Source organism: Podarcis melisellensis, assembly GCF_964234715.1.
Source record: "Podarcis melisellensis genome assembly, chromosome: 2".
In the NCBI taxonomy this organism is placed as follows: Eukaryota; Metazoa; Chordata; class Lepidosauria; order Squamata; family Lacertidae; genus Podarcis; species Podarcis melisellensis.
This window is the reverse complement of record NC_138529.1, coordinates 23,831,965-23,850,205: the sequence shown is the minus strand read 5'-3', so window position 1 is coordinate 23,850,205 and position 18,241 is coordinate 23,831,965. Positions and strand designations below refer to the sequence as shown.

The following is an 18,241-nucleotide window of genomic DNA, read 5'->3' as shown; positions in this document are numbered from 1 at the left end:
TCTTACCCTCTTCCCATTTAGGAGAGCTTCACGCCATATAGCATCCTCACACGTTTTCTTATCTAGCGAAACAGATATTGAGTAATATCATATTATAAAAGCATATTTATTTGAAAAATGATATCGCTTAGTATAATTAAACCTCTAAGTGGTTTACCAAAACTCTTTAGGGGGAATTCTAATGGGGGGGGGCCCCTGACAACAGCCCAATGGGGTCTGAGCATGCTCAGTGGCCATGAAATTGCACTGGGGCAAGAGGACAGTGAGGGAGAAATGGAATGGAGTATTGGGGAGGAGGGCATGGTTGGTTGGTTGGCAGGAACATTGATTCAGAGCACAGTAGGTTCTACTTGCTTATAGATAAAACATTACAAAAATGTCACAAGTCCTCAGTGTGCTCTGATCTAAAGGAAGTCAAACCCACATTGCTCTTATCACTTGGCAAGGTGGGGAGTATGTACCATTACAAAAAATTTAAAGATAAAATATCATAGTATCATTAAAGTGAGTGCTAATACTCTGGACTGGACTGTGCTCTTGTTTGCTTGCTCATTCTCTCTCTCTCTCTCTCTCTCACACACACACACACACACACACACACAGACACACATTGCCTGCCTGGCATGGCAAATAGGTCCTGTGCCTGAAATTTGGTTCCTGCTGAGTTCTGACATGAATTTGAGCAAAACATCCGTGCTGACTTGCAAAAGGCAGCATCTCTATGCCTTTGCAAAATTTCGTTTCTGACTGTGAATGCTGCAAATGCACATTGGAAGGCATTGTGCCTCTGAGGTATGCCATCATACAATTCATCAACACGAAGCTTCAGCAAAGTTATTACATCCCGGCTACATACACACACTGTGATAATCTCCATCCCTCACACCTTCCCCCAAATCTCTTTGGCAGGATTGGGAGAAACCTCAAAAAGACTGCATGGTGAGTTGAGGGGGGAAATCATTCTGGCAAGCAGAAAAGCTTGTAAGGATGGAACAATCACCTTAGTGTGACATTTAATTCCACCCTAGATGTATTTAAACAGTGAATATATGGGTTGGATTCAGCTAGACAGTTGCACAACCCTCACATGGCCCAATCCTGCATTATTTCGTTTGATTGTGTCCTGTTATGCTCAGGCCTCCATTATAGCATGCTGGATCCCTAATACTCTCTCCCCTCTTTATATGGCAGACACGGTTTCCCTCCCTCTCTCCCTAGGATAAGTCGATTGAACTGTCAGTCCAGGCCATGCTATGTTTGTGTAAGCCTGTGCATGAATGTGGGCAGGGCCACAGCCCAAGGGTACAGTACTGCATACACTTTCTATGAAAAAGGACCCAGGTTCAATCCTCATCATCTCCAGCTAGAGCTAGGAAATACTGTGTTGGAGACCAGGCTGAGGAGTACTGCTCTGATGAGGAACGGTGGGATCCTGAATCTGCTCAGGAGCAGTGGGGCAGTATAGATTTGGAGCAGTGGTTTGCAGAGGGGCATAGTTCAGAAGGCAAAAGATGGGACAAGCCAGGGGGTTGAGCAGCAAAGCAAAGAAGAACTGGGAGAGAGCCAAAAGACTCTCTCTCTCACTAGAAAGTGTCCAGCCTATCAGTCCAAGGTCACGTAGGGCAGATAAAGTAGTGGTTGCGAGATCAGGTTGCAAGGCGAGGAAGTGACGAGGGTGGGGAAGGGGGTGTAGACATTAATTGGGAGCACCTTTACTCTGAGAATGGACACTTTGTTCTTTCGCGGTGATCATTAAAATCTTCAGGTTATATACGCTTCAGGTTACAGACTCCGCTAACCCAGAAATAGTACCTCGGCTTAAGAACTTTGCTTCAGGATGAGAACAGAAATCGTGCACTGGCGGCGCGGCGGCAGCAGGAGGCCCCATTAGCTAAAGTGGTGCTTCAGGTTAAGAACAGTTTCAGGTTAAGAACAGACCTCCAGAACGAATTAAGTACTTAACCCGAGGTACCACTGCATTTTGCTTTGTTCTGCTTATCCACGGGCAAAGGGAGGGAGCAAGCCACATTCCCGAAGCCTGACATACTGTTCCCTGAAACCTTGAAGTGCCACTGCCAGTCAGTGTTGGAACTATTAAGCTAGATGGACCAATGGTTTCAGGCAGCTATACTTGTACCCATATTTCACACCTATTAACTGCCTTTCAATTTTGTAATAACAGCAAACCTTTGCTTTCCATATAAATGGTAGTCTGCGTTCTGTTGCCAATTTCTTCCTCATCTTAAGTGTGTAGGGCAACTTCTCCTGCAGTGTGGGTTATTCTAGGCCCAATATCTTATAAGACATCCTTCTGTCGATGGCATGCATGTCTGCTTGTGTGGCACATATGATGAGGTTCATGTGTTAACAAGCAGTACATGGGGAGAAGGAATATGACACAATTTAACTACTTCTATCATGTATTTATATGTGGGTGGCACTGTGGGTTAAACCACAGAGCCTAGGACTTGCTGATCAGAAGGTCGGCGGTTCGAATCCCTGCAACAGGGTGAGCTCGATCCCTGCTCCTGCCAACCTAGCAGTTCAAAAGCACCTCAAAGTGCAAGTAGATAAATAGGTACCGCTCCAGCGGGAAGGTAAACGGCATTTCCGTGCGCTGCTCTGGTTCACCAGAAGCGGCTTAGTCATGCTGGCCACATGGCCCGGAAGCTGTACGCTGGCTCCCTCGGCGAATAAAGCGAGATGAGCGCCGCAACCCCAGAGTCGGCCATGACTGGACCTAATGGTCAGGGGTCCCTTTACCTTTATCATGTATTTATGCTGTTTGTGATGAATGAAGTGCCTTAATGGGGTTTCGCAGTTAGCCCTTACAATATAATATTTTTACTCTTTGGGGACATCTAGTGGAGTCACAGATTTGTTACATTGCTACATCAGCAAGGCTTCATCCCACATACAGCGCTTTAATTCAGAAATTGATTAAAAGGCGTTGGGGAGTAGGGCTTCTGTGCCGAGTGTATAGCTTTAGCATGTCAGGCACTGCTGTGTTTCTCTTGGGACTGACCATGATAAACATATGGTCAAGGAGACAGGTGTTGGCATAGCAGGTGCATTCAAGTGCAAATAATCGTGGATCGTCTAAATTTTCACCCGTGTCAATGAAGCTTCTTGGTGCTCTGTTAACCTACTTGGAATGAGCTGTTGTTTTGCGTTACACTTATGGGAGTAGTAGTCAGCTATGTTTTGCTCAGAGTAAACCTGCTGAGATTAATGAGCATGACTCATAAATTAGATTCGTTAACTTCAGTGAGTCTACCCTGAGCAAAACTTTGTTGAATACCATCCGTAGTGTTGGAGATGATAAAAGGCACCTCTGGTCTACTCAGTCCACCAGCTCATCCCAACTCCTTAGTTCAACCTACACAATTGAGACCACATATGCCAAGTATAGGTACATTACCAAAATATATTCTTCACATTACATTTCCATTTCAAAGATGCTCTAGAGGCGGAAGCATCAGTCCCTGACACAGCACAAAAGAAGGGCCAATCCCCTACCATCTCCAGTTAAATGTTTAGTTGGGGTTGGCGATTATTTCACTTTGGGTATAACTATAAACTGTTTGTTATTATTGTTGCTGTTGTAATTGGTTTCTATTGATTTGTTGGTTGGTTTGTTGCTTGTATAGGATGTTGTTTTGTTGTGTTTTTATATATGTTGTAAGCCTTCCAGATGGGTGGGATATAAATTAAAAATATATTATTATTATTACAGTGGTACCTTGGGTTACAGATGCTTCGGGTTATAGACTCCGCTAACCCAGAAATAGTACCATTTATTGCTTCAGGATGAGAACAGAAATCTTGTTGCGGTGGCGCGGTGACAGCGGGAGGCCCCATTAGCTAAAGTGGTACCTCAGGTTAAGAACAGTTTCAGGTTAAGAATGGACCTTTGGAACGAATTAAGTTCTTAACCCGAGGTACCACTGTATTATTATTATTATTATTATTATTATTATTATTATTATTATTATTTAGTAGCAGGCAGTAGGGGGAGACCTCCCTCCCTCCCTCTCCTTGCATCACAGCCCTGATCCAAATTGAATTCCCCACACAGCTATATTTAGCCAAAATACCCCTAGAGACTGTGACTCTTGAAAGAACAAAGGCTCCCTCTGTATTATAATATGCATGCAAGTGTGTGTGTTTTCCAGATTCACTATTATGTCCTAAATAAAAGAGTTGTATAACTGTGCAAAAATCTCCCTTGCCTGTTTTGCATGCACTTGAGCAACTTCAACATTTTTAGCTGTGAGAGCTCACTGGGTGACCATTGCCTTTCAGCCTAACTTCACAGAGCCCTTGTGGGGATTAAATGAGGAGAGGGGAGAACCACGTACATGCCACCTAGAGCTCCTTGCCAGGGGGATGGGGATTTCATAGTGCTCTTCTAAGCCCTGTGGGGGTTCTGGATAGTATTACTGCGTCATCTGCGTAAAGCAGAGCCGTGATGTGCCGGTTTGCTAGCTTCGGAGGGTGGAAGTCAAGGTTATGGAGAGTGGTTACCAGGTTATTTAAATAAAAATTAAATAATAAAAGGGCCAAAAGGCATCCTTGCCTAACACCCTTAAATGTTTTGATGGGGTCTGTTTGATGGGGCCTAGCCGGCTGCACCTGACTCTAAGGGCCGTATTTGAATGTACTACCTGAATTAACTATAGTAGCCTTCTATCGATGATAGTGGCCAGAAGCTTGTCCCAGAGTCTGGTTCTGGGAACTGAGTCAAAGGCTGCTTTTAGATCGACAAAGGCTGCATATAGTGAGGCCTGCCATCCTGAGTTATAATGGGGGTGGTGATGTGAGATATATGCAACTGATTGCAGTGCTATTTTCTAGGAAAAGAAGTGCCGGAATTCAACATGAACACCTCCCTTGTTCTTATAATGGCAGTGGTGCCCACCTGAGAGATGCCGGAACCGAGTTCCAGTGAGTCCAGCTGGAAAAAAAAGCCCTGGCTGATCGTACGTAGCACACTCTGAGAGCCTTATTGGCTAAATAGCAGGGCAAAAATAAAAATAAAAAATTGACTTAATAAATAAATGAAAGTAACTCCTTTCTGACTTTAGTGTTCCACACTGTGGTGGGATTCACCTTAACAAACCCTTTCAGTGTAATTAGTCCTTGCATTTGATTCCAGATCCTGCATTTGGTTCCGTAATCTACATCTGAAACTGCAGCATCTGCCAGCACGTATGGGTTCCACTCTGGAAGGGAGCAAGGAGAGTTTTAATGTCAGGTGGCAGAGGATCCAACCCCCTACGGCAGGTTGGCAGGAACGGATAAGGCAAGGAAAAGTTCTTACCAACTGCTTTTTATTCAACATTCACAGAAAGAGGCTTGGGGAGCTTCTTGGAATAATGGCATTGCCCCAAGTGAGTCTCCACCCCTTTCCTCTCTCATGCGTCACAGCTACAGATGCTGAAAAGTGCCCTCTGCCTTTAATAATAAATAATAATAAATTTTTATTTATACCCCGCCCTTCCCAGTTCAGAAAACTGGGCTCAGGGCAGCTAACAACAAATTTAAAACACTTAATTGATGCAACAAAAACAGCATAAAATACAGTATAAAACATTAATAACAATAAATCCAGAATTCTAAAATCAATTTAGGCAGGAAATCCATCCAATAAACATTAGAGGATCACCAGGGCTAGCTGGCTAAATTAGTCCTATTTGGACCAGCGAGGAGACCAGGGGAGAATTAGCTGTGGGATCCCAGAGCAGGTAATCTTAATAAAAAGGAGAGGGGGAGGGAAGGAAGGAAGGGGAATAAAAGACCAGGTTAAGTTCAAACTGAAAGCCAAGCGGAATAGCTCTGTCTTACAGGCCCTGCAGCAGGAAGTTAAATCCTGCAGGGCTCTGGTCTCATGGGACAGAGCATTCCACCAGGTCGGAGCCATCACTGAGAAGGCCCTGGCCCTGGTGGAGGATAATCTGACTTCCTTAGGGCCTGGGACCTCTGAACTATGGTTATTCATGGACGTTAAGGTCCTCTGCAGGGTATACCAGGAGAGGCGGTCCCGTAAATACGAGCTCTTTGTTTTCCTGCTTTCAATGCTCGCCAGGTTCTGGGAGAGCGGGGGGTGGGGTCTGGAATGCTTTCTAAAGACACTATGTCAGTCAGCTGTCGCCCCCCCCCCCGTGCTTCTTCTTCCTCCTCTCCCATTATTTCCCAGCTTTCCCCCTCATCTACCTCTGAGCTGTGATCTCCCTCAAACCCCTGTTGTAATTCTGAACAGTCTTCTTCTTTTCTGGAAGGGTCAGGGTGGGGAGGCGGTCTCCACCATTCCTCCTCTGCAGTGTCTCTGACATTTACTCAGCAAAAGGAAAAGAAAAAAACGTATCCTCTTATCTCCTCTATTATTGTTACTGACCACTTGCCCAGGGGGAAAGGCTGTAACTCACTGGTAGAGAACATGCTTTGAATCCAGAGATCCCAGCTTCAACCTCTGGCATCTCTAGGTAGGACTGGGAGAGAATCTTGAAACCCTGGAGACCGACTGCCAGCCAGCAAATACAGTACTGCGCGAGATGGACCAATAGTACAAAGCAGCTTCCTATTTTACAATGTGTGACGGACACAGTTCTGGCTTTATGTACTATCTCTGGCATGTATACCCTGCATAAGTTTAGAGTCGCCTGTAAATACTCTGTATACCTGAAGGAGCATCTCCACCCCCATCATCCAGCCCGGACACTGAGGTCCAGTGCCGAGGGCCTTCTGGAGGTTCCCTCGCTGCGAGAAGTGAAGTTACAGGGAATCAGGCAGAGGGCCTTCTCAGTGGTGGCACCTGCCCAGCAGATGTCAAGGCAATAAACAACTATTTTACTTTTAAAAGACAACTGAAGGCGGCTCTATTTAAAGACATTTTTAATGTCTGACCCTGTATTGTTTTTAATATTCGGTTGGAAGCCTCCCAGAGTGGCTGGGGAAACCCAGCCAGACGGACAGGGTGTGTGTGTGTGTGTGTGTGTGTGTGTGTATAATTACTCTTCTTGATGGTAAAATTGCACCATTCTTTGGTGTGTGTGTTTTTTAAAACTGTTGATGGGCCCATATTTATAATTTTTCTTTGACCATTTTAAATTTATTTCATCTCTACTTGGATCTTTCATATTAGCATGTTAGCTTGTGCACTTGATCCCAGTTAGCAACAGAGCCGAATACCATGGCAGCATCAGTCTCGAGGCACATTCAGTAAAGCCCTAGAGCTCAGACTGGGCCAAGCTGCTTTTGCCAAGCTTGAGGCTTTCTCACTAAGCAGCAGACTAATATTTATTGTGCATGCAATATGCAACAGTAATAGATAATTTGAAGAAACCGTGGAAAGGAAGTCAATCACTAATGGAATGTACGTATATTGGAAAATGTTGGTCTAATTTTAATAATAATAATAATAATTTTAATAATAATAATAATAATAATAATAATAATAATTAATAATAGTGCATTCTGAGCAGCAGCAAGCCATAAATCGAGCCAAGAATCCCCACCAACAGTAATATTTGAGAAACCGGGGGGGGGGGGACAAGTTCTTTCCAAAATGCTAGTCAAAAGAGAAAACTGAAAATCTCTTGAAACTGGCATGTTCCATAAAACCATGACATGAGTTCTATTATAACTCAAAACATTTATTCAACTAAACATTTACTCAACTATTTGATGAAGAAAGCATGCAAGAAATCGGTTTTCTGTCAATAAAGATGCTAATTTAACATTAAGATGTTGAAGTTCTTTTGCTGAATACTGTTGCGAGCTCTTTTGTCTATTTGTAATCTAAATGGAGACAGTATTACTACTTAGATCCCTAGTTGAGAGCAGAATATAAATGAAAATCACTGAATCCAACTCTAGAAATCTCAGAAGAGGAAGTTAAGGAGTGATATTAAAAACAACAAACACTGGGATTAGATGGATTTATTTTTAAAAAATTAAATTGTAAAGATGCAACTAAGGAAAGTTGAAGATATCCCCCAGATGTAGAGAAAAACTGGAATAGTAGCTATTCCTAAGCCTAGAACAGGATGCATGTACAGTGGTACCTCGGGTTACAGACTCCGCTAACCCAGAAATAGTACCTCGGGTTAAGAACTTAGCTTCAGGATGAGAACAGAAATCATGCAGCGGTGGCGCAGTGGCAGCAGGAGGCCCCATTAGCTAAAGTGGTGCTTCAGGTTAAGAACAGTTTCAGGTTGAGAACGGACCTCCGGAACGAATTAAGTTCTTAACCTGAGGTACCACTGTATCTGGAATCTTACAAGCCAATCGTTCTCCTAAACAAATATGCTAATTTATTCAAACATCCTTGCCAAAAGCATGAAGTGCTACATTAAGGACCGAAAAGGTTTGTTCACAGTGGACAGAGGGCTCAGTACATACAATATATCCACAGAACTTGTCTCTGAACAATGGCCTCCCTAGAGGAAAACTGCCATGGCATTTATCTGAGGCACTTTTTCTATACAGTGGTACCTCGGGTTACATACGCTTCAGGTTACATACGCTTCAGGTTACATACGCTTCAGGTTACAGACTCTGCTAACCCAGAAATAGTGCTTCAGGTTAAGAACTTTGCTTCAGGATAAGAACAGAAATCGGGCTCCGGCGGCGCGGCGGCAGCAGGAGGCCCCATTAGCTAAAGTGGTGCTTCAGGTTAAGAACAGTTTCAGGTTAAGAACGGACCTCCGGAACGAATTAAGTACTTAACCCGAGGTACCACTGTACTGTACTTCAAACTGTGTATAACCTGTTCCTTACATCCTTACTGCTCACAGGAAACTCTCTGTAAGCAATTTAGCAACTCCTGTCTATCTCACTTTTAATACCAACAGACAACTCCTTTTTCAAGATTCGGAAAAGTATGGTTCAAAGAGTGGGGAACTCCATTCTCACGAACAACTAACTCAAAAATAAGGGGTTGTGAAACCTACTTGGTCCCACCTGTTTCAAGCAAGACATTTGTGCCTCTGACAAATTTTCAGCACTGGGTAATAAATAGGTCGCATATAGCTGTAAAAAGTTTTCACATTATATAACACACTGCTTGGTATTTCAGGCAGACGGCACAGAAAAGGTTGAAATCTGCATGGCAAGAGGATCTGTAGGAACCCTTTGTCTGCAGGGGGGAAAGCTGATCTAGCATCTGGGGACAACAGCAGCCTTTCAACATGGGTTAGAGAATGCTCATTGATATCTGTCCAAAAGCTGACATTTGTCCTCACTGCAACTGCACAGCATTTATAAAATCCTACATCCCAGTGTTGGAGGGCTTATGGGAAAACAAATACAATACTGAGGCCAGTGTTGATAACAAAAATTTAGTGCTTCTACTTGAACCTTAATGCTCTCTTCAGAGACCCTGCTCTGAGGGTCCTCACCAAAAGAAATGAGTCGGAGGACCACCTTTTTGTGGTGGCACCCCAGTTATAGAACAGCCTTCCCAGAGAAGTTTACCGGGCACTATCTTTATGGTTGTTTAAGGTCCATAAATAACAACACCCTAGAGGTCCCGGGCCCTAAGGAAGTTAGATTAGCCTCAACCAGAGCCAGGGCTTTTCCAACTCTGGCTCCCCCATTAGCTAAAGTGGTGCTTCAGGTTAAGAACAGTTTCAGGTTAAGAACGGACCTCCGGAACAAATTAAGTATTTAACCCGAGGTACCACTGTATTTCACTGCTGCAGCAGGATCCCTTGCCAGACAAGTAAGGAGGGCAGCAAGAGATGTCCATGGCGTAGAACAAAGAACCCTTATGCATCTTCTCAAATGAAGAACTTTAAGCTAATTGGTGACATTTTGTTGTAGCCTGCCCGCACTGCTCAAGACCACTTATCAGCAGCTACATTCCTACTCTATCAGGCTACTTTTGAAGTAGACTTTGCTCCACAGTGGGGCTCCTCTTGCTTATCTTCAACTTCCCTCCTCATCTGTCTCACAACTATCAGGTTGCATAAACATTAGGCTTTCAATTGTCCGCCCTTGGCCTTGCTCAAATGCAAGCATTGTACAGACAGCTGCGTTGTTCCAAATTAGTTCTTCACAGGTGCCGGGTTAATATCTTTTTATTCACATGAGCCTCTTAACTAAAACTTATGCCAGGTATCCCCAAACTCGGCCCACCAGATGTTTTGGGATTACAATTCCCATCATCCCAGACCACTGGTCCTCTTAGCTAGGGATGATGGGAGTTGTAGTCCCAAAACATCTGGAGGGCTGAGTTTGGGGGTGCCTGATTTATGCATTTCAATCTGGGTCTCTGTGTTTTAAATTGGGGTTTGTTTGCTTTAAAATAATAATAACATAGTTCAATATTAATGGCACCTTCAATATAAAAATTTAAAAATAATGCTTGTTGCTGCAGGACATTCATGTTTGCTGGAGTTCTTCAGTCATTGGGACATTGGTTAGAAATATGCAAACTAAAAGGGGAAATTACATGATATATTACACTAATGGGGCACAATAGCCTGGTTGGCTCAGCAATGCCACGGGGGGCCGGAAAAGGACCAGGTAGGAACGAAGTGGTTCTGAACTCTTCTCTGTGAGCCTGCACATTTGCTTAGCTCCATAAACCATAGTTTCGCTTACTCATGATTCACAACCCAGACCAGCATTTGCCTGGCTTGTTATTTGCAGCTGGCATGGATGGCCCAGTTTTATAAAATATTACGGAGTTTACTTGCAAGGCACAATGGTTCAAAAGTTCCTGATAACCAGAATAATAATTCCCCATATTTAATGAACTGGTATTTCATACTTTGGAATGTTGCTTGCATGGCAAGACACTCTTTGGTTAAAAATGGTAGAAAGGTTTGTTGTTTTTACTTTTTTGCAGTTTGCAATTACACATATGGTGACAGCATCAGTTTGATTTCTTGTAACTACTACAGCTATATCATAATAAACATAACAAATATACACAATTTCGACTCAAGATGCCATTGTTTATATAAATATCAGGTGGCAAACTCTTCTTCTTGTTGTTTTTAAATGCAACAGAATTTGGTAAGAATTCTGAGGATGACTACATGTGGCTCACTAGCTCTTCCTAGACTGTGGGGCTAATAAGCATCTTCTACGTTGAAGAATTATTATGTTCAGCTGCTCAGTTTTCCTCCTGCCAAAGTGTCCTGAAATAGCAACAAATTAGAACCATCTTTGAAGCTTCAAGTTTCTGCCTGGAATGAAATTAAAAGGGAACAAAGATTCAGACCTAAAGCATCTGTAATCTTGCTAGGAGTCTCTCTCCACTCCTGTTAGACCTAGGCTGTTTATAAAGCCTCAGATGCCATCCTGCCCACAGTTCCTTGGGAGTAACCATCGCACAACCCAGTGGGACTTACTTCTAAGCAGGGGGAAGGTCCTGGATTTACAGAAGCCATCCCAGTTTGATCCCGGAATGTCCCACTTTCCCTTAGGACGTCCCTATTTTGACTGGAGAAATGTTGGAGGGTATGGAGTTGTCTGAGCTCTGAGCTATCTTGAGGCAGCCTTTCAGCTTCCAGCAGAATATTAAAATACAAACAGGGCTGCCTTCAGATGTCTTCTCAAAGCCTGATAGTTGTTTATTTCTTTGACATCTGATGGGAGGGCAAATGTGGTACTATGACTTCCCTTCATCTGGACACTATACTTCTGTTAGGGCTGCCATATTTCTAAGAGCCAAAAACATTTGCCAACTTCCACTTTTAACTATGGAGCGCGATGACGGCTCTCATTTCAAAGATCCATGAAGAAGAAGAAGAAAAGGACTTGTCCTGGAAAAAGAGGACATACAGTGGTACCTCAGGTTAAGAACTTAATTCGTTCCGGAGGTCCGTTCTTAACCTGAAACTGTTCTTAACCTGAGGTACTACTTTAGCTAATGGAACCTCTAGCTGCTGCCACTGCGCAATTTCTGTTCTCATCCTGAAGCAACGTTCTTAACCCGAAGTACTATTTCTGGGTTAGCGGAGTCAGTAACCTGAAGAGTCCGTAAACTGAAGCGTCTGTAACCTGAGGTACCACTGTATATGGCCACCGTGTTGATGCAGCCTAGCATAGCATTAGCTCTTTTTTGCTGCTGCATCATCACACTGTTGATTCATGTTAAGCTGGTGGTCCTGGTGTTGCGCGTGCTCTTCCTACGGGTGGCCTGGCTTCTCCACCCGATCCATCTCCCCGCTGCCCTAGGGGTCGTCACCGGGATTGGGTAGGCAGGCTCCTCAGTGTATAATCCGAGGTGTGTGTGTGTGTGAAGAAGAGGCCACCGAATGCATTGCCTGGCAACGCGTCTGGGATCTGCCGCATTCCGTCCCGAGGACTCGGCGGGAGAATGTTTCTTTTCAGTCGTTACGTCTAAAGCGGCGCCTGCCGAACGGCGCCTTTTATTTCCATTTCTTCCCTTCCCTCGGAGCGGGGAGGAGGAGGAGAGGAATTCGCTGGGCTTGGAAACTTGCTCCTACCAGCAGACGACGCTCCTTCCTCTCTGCTTTCCGTCCGAGCCGGCGGAAGGCAGCTCGCCTCCCTCTCGCACGGCAGAGCCAGGTAAGCTGCCGGCTTGCTGCCCTGGGAACGAGGCTGAGGGGGCAAAGGCGCGCCACGCCATGCGCGCCGGCCGCCGCCTCCTTCTCCGCCTCCTCCTCCTCTCAGCCCCCTTGACGAAGCGGGCCTGAGGTGGAGGAAGCGGGGCCGCCGCCGCCGCCACTGCGTCTCGCCGGCTTGGCTGTTTTGGGGAGCGGCGGCTGCTTCTAGGCGAGGCTGCGGCTTCTCTCAGGTACAGGCTCGGCGGCGGGAAGAAGGCGCCGTGTGGGGCTGCGCGCTGGCGAGAAAAGACGCGGGGAAAGGGGAGGCCAAAACGAGGGGGGAAGAAGAGACCGTGTGGAGATATTCAGGGGAAGGAAACGAGGCGGCGGGTTGGTTTGTTTATTTGTCCCCACCCCTTTTAAGAGGGCGAGCAGCACCCCCAGGCCCAGGCCCCTCTCCTCCCCACGTTCCCGCTCGGGGGCTGCAACCCGACGGCCTCCTTTTCGGGAGTTGCCAAGGCCACGGGGCTGTCTTGGGCATGTCGGCGCACGCGGCTCCTCTCCCAGCCCAGACAGGCTTGGCTGCTGTCGCTGCAGGTGTATATGGGGCTGGAGCTGTCAATAATTGAGGAGCAACCCTCACGACGGCGTCGGGTTTCTCCGCTTCTTGGCGCGGAACGCAGCTACGTGAGCTGGGAGGGAAGGAGTTGGTTTTTGTAAGCTTGTCCGAAAGCATGCCTTTCGCTTGCGTGCGTTTATGCGCTTTCCCCTCCCTGCCCCTTCCAGAATAGATGCTTTTGCACAACCTCATTATGCTGCCCATAGGAGCCAACTCCTATGAAATATTGGAGGGGGGCCAAGCCACACCCTCCCAAAGCTGATGGGCATTGCAGTTCAAATGGTGTGTGATCGATTATGCTGGGCAGGGTTACCGCCCACCCCGACCCCATACAGTGGTACTTCGGGTTAAGTACTTAATTCCTTCTGGACAGTGGCGTAGCATGGGTTGTCAGCACCCGGGGCAAGGCAAGTAATTTGTGCCCCCTAACCTGTGGATTTGCGCCCCCTAACCCATGGATTTGCGCCCCCTAACCCCCAGATGTTGCGCCCGGTGCGGCCGGGCCCCCCCTGCACCCCCCACGCTATGCCACTGTTTCTGGAGGTCTGTTCTTAACCTGAAGCGCCACTTAAGCTAATGGGGCCTCCCACCGCCGCTGTTTTTATCCTGAAGCAAAGTTCTTAAACTGTGGTAATATTTCTGGGTTAGCAGAGTCTGTAACCTGAAGCGTATGTAACCCGAGGTACCACTGTATTTTCTTCAAGTTGGCACCCCGGATGCTGCATATGAATTAGGCATCAAGTGGACATCGTTGCAGTTTTGCAGATAATGAGATATGCAGGCAGGGTGGGGAGGGAGAAGAAGAGCAATAGCAAGCCAGGTCCAAGGGATGAGGCTTAAATTAGAAATATCCATTCGGGTGGCATGAGTTGGCAGTGTGCCTCCTCACGTTTGGAATGCAGACAGTGGTGCTTTAAGAACAAATCCCAAGGCTGTTCTTCTAGAGCCACAGCCAGAGTGGCTAGCTGTCAAGATATCAATGCAGCCACCGTCAGTTATCTTTTGAATGTGGTCATGCCTGCACATGTTTTGATTATGGGAAGGAACAGTCCATATCTAGCTGCAGACAAGGAAAGGCCATCTTGTTTTCCTTTGAGGAGCAGCTGTATTTTACAATTGGCTTCTACTGTAGTCCTTCTGGGTTCTGGTTAGGGTTTTGGGGGAGTGATTTTGTTTAACCGTAAAGAGAGGCTGTGAAGAAGAAAAAGACCAACAAGAGCACAAATTAATTCTCTGGTTTCCCTATTGCCCCCAGCTGCTCTCTCTGCAATGGCATGCCAAGCCCTGAATTGATGCTGCATCTTCCTGTGGCGCAAAGGCATAAGATAAAAGTGAATAATGCAGATTGAACACATGTATGTTAGGGCTGCCGGCTTGTCAAACCATTTTGGCAGGAGGTTCCAGAAGCAATAAAAATAGATGATGGGATATGATGTTCTGTTAAAACCTAAAGAACTGTTTCTGGGATGTTTGAAGGGTCACACCTAACAGGAAGACTTGGAAATTTCGAAGAGTTTTACGTGCGATAGCAAGACAAGTGGTAGCTGCATCTTGGAAATCCTCGAGAATATTTTGGTATGAGGAAATTTGACATTTCTAACCAAAATGTACAGATTAAAAGGATACTCAACAGACAGGTTTATTGAAAAGTGGTGTTTATTTATAATCAGTGGAATATGAAATACCATGATAATTGAACCATATATATTATTTTGATAGGTCCAACATGATGTTGTTTTGTTGTTGTAAATTTAAATCATATCTTCATATGCTGTATATTTTATTATTTAAAAGTAATACTTTTTATGTTTGCATTTTCACAAAAACAAAAATCATTTAAAAAAATGAAAACTGGTAGATTTGAATCGGAAGAGCAAATAAGAACGGTCAGCTAATTAACTTGCCATTAAATTTGTGTTATTGTCAACACTGCTTTGCAAATATGAATGGTCACTATAATGATTTCACTGTTAATATAATTTTCACAGTCTGGTCTTGTATTGCATTTATCCCTTATCGCGTACACATTCCCATTCTCCATTTGCATTCCCACGCAACCTTATGTATGTATAGATCGGTCAACATGTAAAATTGAATGCATCTGAAGTAGAGACTAGTCCACAGAAGCCTATGTAACAGGCCTTTCAGTAGCTTTTAATGCAACAGGCTTGCATGGCTAACACGCTGGATATATGTTAGCTGATTGACAGTGATTGCCTGCTTATGTGGAAAGTTGATTGCATTAACAAAATATTGATTTTCCTCTAGCAGGCCATAAGCATAGTGTCAGAGTAAGTTATTGGCAGTACAGTCGTACCTTGGAAGTCGAACGCCTTGCGAGTTGAATGTTTTGGCTTCTGAATGCCACCAACCCGGATGTGATTGTTTCGGTTGGCGAACGTTCTTTGGAACCTGAACGTCCATCGCGGCTTCCAGTTGACTGCAGGAGCTTCCGTGTCTTGGTTCCCGAACATTTTGGAAGTCAAACGGACTTCCGGAATGGATTCCATTCGACTTCCAAGGTCTGACTGTACTGCATAAGAACGTAAAAGCTCTGCTGGATCAGACTAAAGGCCCATCTAGTCCAGCGTTCTGTTCTCACGGTGGCCAACCAGTTGCCCTTCGGAAGCCCACAAGCAAAACATGAACCTTAACTGCATTCTGCCGGTGGTGATTCCCAGCAGCTGTCAGCCAGGGGCACGCTGCCTCTGATGCTAACTGTAACATAGCTGTTGTCGGTAGTAGTGAAATACGTATGTTGAAGTTTATATTTCAGCCATTCTTTGGCAGTTCATGCCACTAGGACTGCAACACTCGGCCTTCTCCTTTTTTAAAAAAAACAAACCATAACCCCATTAGAACTACTGTTTTATTAATGTGCATATTTGTGCATAATTAATCAGCAATTAATCAAACCGCATAGCTTATTCCACTATGATTTCTTCAGACAAGTGGCCATTCTGTTTGCCAGCAGCTCCTACAGTTGCTCATTGGGCTGGCTCACTGTAAAACTGTGTTTCCCTTGTTAATGGCAACTTTAGCTGAAGCCTGCTTTCTTAACCTTACTTTTTTTGCAAGTGACTTCAGCTGAAATAAACGTAACTCTGAATAAAGATTGTTAGGAGTGCTTGTGTCTGAGAGCTCTCAGGCTAGTTGTCATGAGGGAGAGGACTTTTTCAGTGGTGGCTCCATACCTTTGGATTGAATTGTCAGCTGGGGTTCTTCAGACATAAGGAGAATCCCAAAACCTATATGTTTTTACTACCACTTCTTTGATAAATATTTTTTGTGGTTCCCTCCTCCCCTTTATTGCAACTGTCTTTTGTTGTTTTTTATTGTTGTTCGCACTGTATTTTTTTTATGGTTCACCATATCAAGAGGGCTTGGACCCTTAATGGCAGCTTAGAAATATTTTAAAAGAAATAAACGAATTAGGAGTATGTTACTTTAAATAGTTTGTATTAATGTTTGGACTGAGAAACAAAATGAGCATATGACTGAGGTACTATGCCCTTCGCCCTGCATCTTTTAACTGATTCCTGCCCTGTAAATAGTGATTCTACTTTTAAAGAGTGTGCACAGCTTTTCCTAATCTCTTGACGTATTGGCAATATTCTGAGCAGATTTAAGAGTAATCCTGTTCCATTTGCTGAAGAAAAACAGGCAGTTGGCAGAAAAGATGGGATGCGATCTGTAATGCTCACAGGTTGATCATGTGTGGATATTGGATTAAGAGGAGGGAGAATGACAATGTATTATCATGCATCTTTTCCTATGAAGCACAAGTATGATTGTGTGTGAGAGCTATATAGGCTAATTTCAATTAACTTGCGTTACCAATAAACTATTGGCGGATTTTAGATGAATCATTTTGCTTCTTGCATTGTGTGGTCTATATAGACCTTGGAATTTTCTCTCTCAGAAGCTGTGGGTGAAAAGCATTCAAACAAGGACCTACAAAATGCTTGTAGGTTACCCCTAACATTAGCTCTAGGTTTCTAAAATCATATTAGCAAGGAGGTTTTTGTGTGTGTGGGGGGGTAATGTCTCTAGTTCACTGCACTGCAGCTGGGCTGACTTATTGGCTAAGTACCTTTGCGTGACCTCCATGCTACACCCCCCTGCTTTCTTCAGATTTGCATCGGATGCCGCTGCTAATTTAGCATTACAGCACCATGTAGAAAGGAATGAGAGGTTGCTTTGCAGAAGTCGCCTGTACTTCTTCTGTAAGCCAATACTGTACATGTGAAGTTATCTGGATCTTTAACAAAAGGGGGTAACTAGAATACAGTTTAGTTCAATAGAGGCTTCAGTCAAACATGACGGGCATTAAATATGTAAACAGAATGCCTCTGTCTGGTCAGGAATTGTCTTTCTTGAAATAAAGTGTATCTGCCTACTATAATGACATTTAAGTCTGCCTTACTGGCCCCCGGATGAGGTTTCACACAGTTTCTCCTCCTTGAGTGCTTTTATTTCAGTACGCCCAGATTGCAGAGTGCTGTGATCACAATGCTGTGTGTCCACAGAGAGACTCTAAAAGCCTCTTTCCTTTTTGTGCAAATTGCCTCATCCAGCCAATGTTGTCAGTTTTGTCAGAAATCCCTTTAACCCGAGTTCTTCACAGGCCAGATCCTTATAGAGAGGAATTGCTGTCAGATTACACAAATGTGCTTGCAGGATAACTTCCCTTTCAAGATGATGATATTATTATTATTATTATTATTATTATTATTATTATTATTATTATTATTAAAAACTATTCAAAGAGGGGAAGCAAGATTAGTGATGTAAATGAACATGGATTTCATATAGCAAATGTGCCATCTCTGTGTACATATGGTTAACTTTCTGCACCATGTTTTAAAGAGGTTTTTGGGCAGGAGTGACAGATAATTTTAAGCTACAAAGGTGAGAAATAAGTTACGGTTTGTTTGCTCATCTTTGAGATGACTTGTTGAACAAATCATGGTAAAAACAAACCATAGTTGAGCATTACATGCAAACAGCCTGTGAGTTGAACTGAAATAAGCATTTGTATTGAATGCTTCTCTTGTTTACTTGCATGTGCCGCTTTGAACAAGCTTTTCTGGTTGCT

The 18,241-nt window shown here is 44.3% G+C and overlaps 1 protein-coding gene across 4 annotated transcripts in view; it reads left to right on the top strand.

The window, feature by feature from the left end:
* Positions 1-12,400: 12,400 nt before the first annotated feature.
* Positions 12,401-18,241, top strand: part of LOC309363333 (cholesterol transporter ABCA5-like) — a 62,603-nt gene continuing 56,762 nt past the window's right edge. Inside the window, exon 1 of one of the 4 annotated variants that reach the window (XM_081899522.1) lies at positions 12,401-12,546. The gene's annotated coding sequence lies outside the window, so the exon portion shown is untranslated. Of the gene's footprint in view, positions 12,547-12,617; positions 12,776-14,699; positions 14,719-18,241 lie in introns of those variants that run through there. The other 3 variants (XM_081899523.1, XM_081899525.1, XM_081899524.1) reach the window with 3 other exon arrangements.